The sequence below is a fragment of the Nicotiana sylvestris genome, chromosome 10 (assembly GCF_000393655.2).
Source record: "Nicotiana sylvestris chromosome 10, ASM39365v2, whole genome shotgun sequence".
NCBI lineage: Eukaryota > Viridiplantae > Streptophyta > Magnoliopsida > Solanales > Solanaceae > Nicotiana > Nicotiana sylvestris.
In genome coordinates this window covers 8663499-8671832 of record NC_091066.1, presented here as the reverse complement: position 1 = coordinate 8671832, position 8334 = coordinate 8663499, and the positions used below count along the sequence as shown (strand labels likewise).

The 8334-nt window shown below is 33.2% G+C and overlaps 1 long non-coding RNA gene across 1 annotated transcript; it reads left to right on the top strand.

The window, feature by feature from the left end:
- The first annotated feature begins 290 nt into the window (after window positions 1–290).
- On the top strand, window positions 291–1928 carry LOC138880515 (uncharacterized). The gene is made up of 2 exons (XR_011403238.1): window positions 291–362; window positions 1753–1928. It is a non-coding gene; the product is annotated as an uncharacterized lncRNA (long non-coding RNA).
- Window positions 1929–8334: the final 6406 nt, after the last annotated feature.

Here is an 8334-nt window from a genome sequence, read left to right as displayed (position 1 = left end):
GCTTTCGTTTTACTGTCGGAAAACTTGTTAGGATAAAGAGTGTTTTACTTATTTATAGGCTTTTATGTTAGACAAAAAGTCTAATTTTCAAACTGGTTCAAAGTGTTGGATAGAAAACATTACAGGTGATTGTATGTGTACAACTTCTGGTTTACGACATTCATGTTTTGAAGTATGTATAAAATATTATCAATATCGTCTATTTAAAGTAGGATTCAACTTACTAGTATGTCTGAATCCAGGATTACGTGTTGATCCTAACATGCTAGATTTCAATGCTCGTTCATCTTGAGAGGCTTCCTTTGCACAATAAGCTGCTATGCAACTAATCAATCATCTATCTACTGGGAGTAACAATCAAGGTCAGTATATACTCCAAATGTTACACCCCTTCTTTTCTTTCTTCCCTCTTCTTCTCCTCCTCCTCCTCCTCCTTCTGTTGCTTTTCTACCACTGCTCTGTCTCTATTCTATTTTTTTCAGAGGGAAGTTTGTAAGATGCTAAGTCTGGTTAGTCTAGTCATTTTTTAACTTCGCCTCCGCCCCTTTGTTGTTGTGTAATTCTGTGGTTACCTTGACAGCTCTTTGTTGTTGTATAGTTCTTTGTGTGTTGTTCTAGCTATTATAATCTTGCCTATTTACTTGTACCAAGAAAGAAAATTTACCGAATGCATATATTTCTGGGTTTCTTGTACTGGCAACTGCTTTCTATACTATTTTGGGTGAGAATTTGGTCTGCAAAGCTGCTAATAACTGAATGCATATGTTTCTGCAAAGCTACTAAAAGCTAAAAAATTTGCTAACGTTATTGAGTTAGTATGGTTCTTGTGCCACCTTTTTTTATTAAAATGTCATTTTTAAGCTGTTTGTATTCCCTCAATTTAGCATTATTGTGACCTTTAGGTATTATGTTTGGAAATTATGGGTTGAAGTTGACAGATAAGCTGCTCTTATGTTCATTAGGCTTAATCCCAACTGCAGTAGGTTCATATCACAACAGGTTTTTTGTTGCTAAATGAAAATGAAGTCCATAGCAAGTTGTAGTCGTGGAAGATAATGAATGACTACTGTGTTTGTCCATCTTATTGCAAGTTTTTAGCACGATGAAATAATTTATTACCTTATATAGCTATACCTATTCTTTACTCCCAGTTAAGTGGAACAAGTTCAAGAATCTGAAATATGTCCGAATGGATCATTCATGTTTGGGTGAAGTGATAACGCTCGTTAAAAAGTGTGTGTTTTCCCGTATTATCATAATTTTTTTGGGAAAATAAATAACATGGAGCTTCCATTTTCGTGCTGTCCATTTTTAGTCTGATATGAGCTATGTTGCAATATTTTTCGAAGTCAATATTGCAAAAATTCTATTTCGATATGTATTTTGCTCGACTGTTTTTGCTATGCTTCACATGGAATGTATCCACTTTAGATTGTTACTTGCAAAGAAAATGAAAAGTGCTATTAGTTTGGTTTGCTACCGAAACTATTAGATTGTTCATTTGCTTATGTTTTTATGTTTGAGTTGGTTCAAAATGAGAAAAGCACTTAACTCTCAATTTGCCTGAATGCATATGCTTACAAGTTTGTTTTGATGATTTAGATATGTTACTGAACTTTGGCTTCATTTGTGTGAACTTGTTTCTTTCTCCTGGAAACTTTGTGCTTTATGCATTGTTCATGGACTATACCCATTTTTATAATGGTAAACCAACCCTTGAAAGGTAATGACTTTATTTATCCTCTTTTGTAGGCGGAACAACTGAAGAAAGGGAAGATGGAGATAATGAAGATCTAGACCTTACTTAAGAAGAACTTTGAATTATTGTCGATGTTCTAGGAATCTTTTGTTATCAACATTTGAAGCTTTAACTTTTGATTATGAAGTATTTTATCTTTTTATTTATACAATTTTCAGGTTATTACAAATATGTACATATGTAAATGTTATTTACAACCCAGTCAATAATGTCAATTAAACTGTTATAATAGCCTAATAGAACCATTGCAGTAAGCACAAATGTCGTTGCCATAGACAATCTAAATTGTTCCAATAGGTCTTGCAAACCGTTCCAAAAAGTGCGACAAAATCGATACAATAGGCAATTCAAACTGATGCAATAGAAATAAAACCGTTACAGTAGGGTAATGAAACCGTCATAATATCTATAAATAAACGTAGCAATAGCTTACATAACCGTTGCATTAAATTATATGGTAACGGATACAACCGTTGCCGTAAACTCTATGGTAACGATTTTGAACCGTTGCAACTGAAATGAATACTCGTTGCTTCAGACAGAGGAAAAACCATTGCGATAGATGGCCATATAGCAACAGTTTGGTCAATCGTCACAAGAACCGTTGCTATAGACCCATTGGCACGCGAGCGGATGTGACGGTCGCTAAACCGTTCCAATACATCTATGGCAAAGGTTTACCTATCATTTGCAACGGTTTTCCCACCGTTGCCATAGGCCCATTTTCCAGTATACATAGATTGAAAAGAAAAGATAGAGAGAAAGAGAAAGTAGCATAGGAAATGGCGAAGAGAAGACGGGAAAGGGCCAAAACTACCCCTAGACTATTCGATTTGGTACAAAAATGTCTTCTGTCCACCTATTGAGCCAAAAATACCCCACCATTATTTTAGTAGCTATATTATGCTCTTATTACTAACGGACTTACCTAGGAAGGGGAGGGGGATTTTAATTAATATCCACATGTCACCGTCCCATTGGTCTAAATGTAAATCCTTACCAAAATTTCAAAAAAAAAAAAAACTCTCTCCTCGCCGCTAGCCATGCAAGTGTAATTCCTCTCTTTCGCAGATTTTCAGCAGTCAAGATCACTTCCCTCGCCGCTAGCCATGCAAAAAAGCACACATTCGTGGGTGCCTTAGGAATCCAGATCGAGGAGTATGGAAAAGTGGCCTCCTCTCTCACCAACATACTCTAGTAAAAGGACTTTACGGTGAATAAACCATCGGCACGCAAACCCCATCTCCAAGAATCACAAGTTGGCTAGGGCCTGTCTTGCCCATATAGCAGCGCCAAAAAATCTTGGAGCTCCGCAATCTCCCAATCTTGCATGTTTCTTCTAAATGAGGGGTCCCATGCTACCCCCTTCATGCTCCTTGTGAATCTGTTGAACCATCAATTCCTTCTGATTTGAAACTCTGAAGATGTGGAGGACAAGATCATATGATATAATTTACTATCTTAGAAGTTGACTAGTAGCAACATAATTAAAACAAGTAAATTCAGAGGCTTGGCCTCATTTTCCACTCACCGAAAATATGAAAACACTCTCCCCTCTCTCTTCTGCATAATGGATAATTTTTAAAGCAAAATCGTAAGAGTCGGTGTGGTTTGCTGCCATTTGTTGAATTCGACAAAGTTTTTTAATTTTTGTTATCGGTATTACAGAATAGTTGTTCCATTCTATCCTGGAGGAATTAATCCAATAACAAGGAGCAAAAGAACAAATGCTTTTGAGTTGATTTTCCATGGAAGCAAGCTACTTTTCTTATATTTTCTGTTCAATCTATTTTCATTCCATACTGCTAATTGGTTAGTTCCTTAGACCGCAACTTCTTATTGCACTCCTTCCAAGTTGTTCTCTAGATTGTCATTTTTTATTGCGCTCCTTCCAAGTTGAACTATAGCTATATGAGCTGCCTTTAATATTTCTAGTCTTTTTGTTTTCTCATTTAATAAATAGATACTCTTCAATTTGTGAACTTGATGGTTAATTACAAAGGTATTGTAACTCTTTTACTTACTTTTTTCTTCTATGATTATCCAGATCTAATGATTTTTATATTGTTTCGTTTAGATCTATTTGCTTCCATGTGAAGTGATAAATGATATCCATGAGATCATATATGGTTGAAATTTCCTTTGCCATGTCAAAATGCTGATGGTAATTAATAGATCCATGTATATCCATGTGATATGATAATTTAATATCCATGTTATATGACTAATTCTAATGGCGAAAGATGACTTTAAGTAGTCTTTGAAACGCTTTGTTAGGCTTTTCAAGCATGTTTATCGAAAGAAGATCACACGTAGATTTGTGTATGCCCGACATCCTTTGTTATGCATTTATGGGAAATGGTGATTAATTTTGCGGCCTTTTCTTTGTAAAATTAGCACGGTATAGTCAGTTTTCGGATTGGTTATTCAAAAATAGTCAGCGTTTACCAAGTCAATAAAAAATAGCCACTATTTTGCTGCAACAGACACCGGTCCAGCATAATATACTAGAGTTCGGTGCACCTGTGTATGAACTCCAACATATTATGCTGGACCGGTATATTTTGCTGGCTCCAGTATAATATACTGGAGATTGGAGCACCCGTGCTACAAACTCCAGTATATTATGTTGGACCAGTATACTTGCTGGAACTCCAGTATATTATGCTGGAGTTCTAGTGTACTTATGCTGGAACTCCATCATATTATGCTGGAGTTCCAGCATACTTATTCTGGAACTCCGGTATAATATGTTGGAGTTCAAGTATACTTGTGCTGCAACTCCAGCATAATATACTGGCATATTTTTCGAGTTTTGAACAGTGTTTTCGCTTAGATTTATCTTTACATGAAAAGTGGCTTAATTTCTATTACTTTTGAAACTGGACTATATTTGAACGACCAGTTGTAAATCTGGCTATTTTTGAATTTCTCCCCTTTTCTTTGTTGGCTTCTAAACAAATAGACCAGCGAACTTCCGTCTACATGAACCCTCAAATCTTATTTAACTTTAATAACTTATTGTGCACGTCACTTCCTCGATTATGTCCTTTTTGATGTGCTAGAATTGAACTCGCTTTGTACAATTGGAAAGCTGATAATAGATTTAGAAATCATTTCTCGATTATTTTAGCAAAGACTGACTCAAAATAAAAATGTAAATGGACAAAATAACGCGATGCAAAAGTGAAAAGGAATAGTATTTAACTGTAAATGCCACTTTAGGGCGAAAGAAAGAAAGAAGAAGCTCCTCTATAGTTATATGAGATGTCTTTAATATTTCTAGACTTTTTTTTTTCTCATTTAGTAGATACTCTTCGATTTTGTCAACTTGGTGGTTGATTATAAAAGAATTGTAATACTTTTAGGTAAATTTTTTTCCTTGTTTGATTGCTTACATATAATGATTTTTATAGTGTTATGTGAATTTTTAGTTATATCCACATGTGATTGATAATTGTCTATCCATGTTATATGACTATTTTTAATGGTGAAAGATGACTTTGACTACTCTTTGTCCTTGAAGTTAGGGGTGTTCAAATCGAAACGGAAAACCGCACCAAACCGATTAAAAACCTCGACTAGGTTTGGTTTGATTTGACTTGGTATTGAGTAAAAAAATTCGAACCAAACCGACATATAAATATATAAATTTTATTTATATTTTTAAGACTTTATAGTGATTTTTCTTTAGAAAATATAGAAATATATTTGGGATCCTCTCATGTATTACCTTGAAAGAGTAAATTAACGAAAAATTATTGTTAGACGACTAAGAAATAACTATCATGTGTTACTAAAAAAATTCTCCCATTAGAATATTTTAATAGATCATATGTTTGTCAATTTTTTCCGAATTTACTAAACATATATTCACTTATCAAAACTTTATCTATAATTTTAATAAAGTAAGATTGAAATAATATACATGTAACAAAAAAACCCGACAAAACCGAACCAATCCAAACCGATATAATTAATTTAGTTTGATTTTGATAAAAACCGAACCAACCCGATCCATGTACACCCTACTTGAAGTCTATTATCTTTAATATTGTAATTGCTAATTGCTATGAGAATGCAAATTGCTATAAACAATTGTCGTCACATATGATAACAAAAGGAATCTTGTGCGACGTGCATTCCATACGAGGAAGATCATGTAGTTTGGACATTCAAGAATTGTTGACTTGTAACTTGTTAGTTATAATAGTTGAAGTAAATAAAACATATCTGATCTGGAGACACTACAAGAAAGTGAGGATACGACGACATTTATTTAGTGACATTTGAAATAAATGTTAGGGAAAAAAGAATTTTCGACATTTATGAAAAAAAATCGCAAAATTAACTACATTTGATACAAAATGTCGTAAAATCAACGACATTTGATACAAAATATCGTAAAAACAATGACATTTGACATAAAATATCGTAAAATAATGACATTTAATACAAAATATCGTAAAAACAATGACATTTGATACAAAATGTCAAAAATAGCTTTTATTTTAAATGTCATATATTAATCGGTAATTAACAATATTTACAACTAATGTTGAAAATTTCAATACATTTATTAGTTGCTTAATCATTCTTTGTCTAGAAGGGGGAAAAATCATTCTTTATGATAAAATTACACATTTAAATTCACTACCAAGAATATAAGAAAATTAGAACTAAGTGAGTTTAGTGATATTTAGAACTAATAATAGAAAATAAGGGGGAAAACCATCTCTATACTTAATATATATTTTTTCTATTTGATATTACATAAAAGCAAATTAGGCCTCACTCTAGTTCTTTTCTCTTAAAACCATAAGGAAATAATCTTAAGACTATTTTACGGTATATTACCAACAAATTAGGCCTCACTCTAATTCTTCTCTCAAAATTAAACCCTAACCGCCTCTCGCCTTTGACAAAATTGTTCTTGGATTTCTAGAGTACATCCACATTCCCATTTGCAAAAGTCAAGAAAATTATGAAATTGGGAAAGGTCATCGGCAAGGTATTATGGAATTTAGATTTATTATCAACTAGCTATCTTTATTTCTGAAGAGAGGAATATTATTTATCATTTCACTTGTTTATGTTTTAACGAGTTACAAGTTCGATAAGTTTGGATTAGGGGTGGGCATACATCGGGTAAAATCGATAATCTGAACCGTTAATTCTTTATTGGGTTATTGGGTTAACGGTTAGGTAATGGGTTAAAAAATATTTATTGGGTTATCGGTTCGGGTTCGGTTTGCATTTTTGTTATTGGGTAAAAACCGATAACCCAATAAGAATGATATAATTTACTAATTTACCCTTAAGTATATACTAGGGTTATTTATTTTCCTAATTCCCTCTTCACTCTCCAGTCTTCAGTCGTTTGTCTCTCAGTTCTCATCTCACCACCAGTTCTCCGCCAGACATCAATAGATACTACACAGAAGTGGGAGCGTGCTTTTGTTAAGAAACAACAAAAGTTGGCAGTTTACACGTTCTGGCAGTTTGATTTCTTTGTTTTATATATTGCAATTTTTTTTAGTTGTTTTATCTTATCGGGTAAACCGATAACCGAACCGATAACGATATATAACCGATTAACCGATAACCAATATCTTATTTGTTCGGTTATCGGGTTATGATATTTGTAAACCGATAACCGATAAGCAAAACCGATAATGTTCAAAATCGAACCGAACCGACCGATGTCCACCCCTAATTTGGATTTATGGATCAGTGACGTGGGTTGTGGTACTGGATGCATAACGTAGGTGACGATTTTTTCAAGGATGGTCTCTTGCCGATCAATCTGGAGAAGCTGATTCCTTTCCATCTTTTTTTTTCTAGTGGATATGATAAAAAGTTCAATTACTGCGGAAGATTTGGTTGCAGAAATTATGTCTCGAGCACTATCTTTGAAAAGGGACATGGACAAGATTAAAAATGCTTGAAACGAAAGTTTAGAGAAAGAGCCCCTACTGCTAATTATTGTTTTCATAGATTATAGACGATCTTAACTTATTTTAGAAATGTACAAAGAAAATATAAACGATCATACATTTATTGTTACACAATTATGTATTTTGTTACGTTGCTTATAATATAATATTCTGATAATTACAGTTTGTAGTTATTCACAAAAGAGTATGCAAAAGTGACTAGTTATTTTATTTTTGTGGTGTGTGGTTTCTGAAGTATCAAATGGTTTTCTGATCATGAAAATCTTTTAAAATTCATTATTCTTTTAATATAAAAGACCAAAATAGAAAAACTATTAACAAAATATATTTTCCGACATTTCTGTTTTGTGTCGCAAACAAAATAAGTTGAGGATAGTGCTTACTCATATTTGACAAAATGTCGTAAGAAAAATGTCACTAGATATCCACCGACATTAATTTAAATGTCAAAAAATTCCCGACATTGAAATTTCCGACACATGTTTTAAATATAAATTAAATGTTGGTAAGCGATTTTGCGACATTTATGTGACCTATAACGACATTTATAAAATATCGTCATAGCCTTATTTTCTTGTAGTGAGGGTCAAGAGCCAAGTAAAACTTAACTTTTAGTTG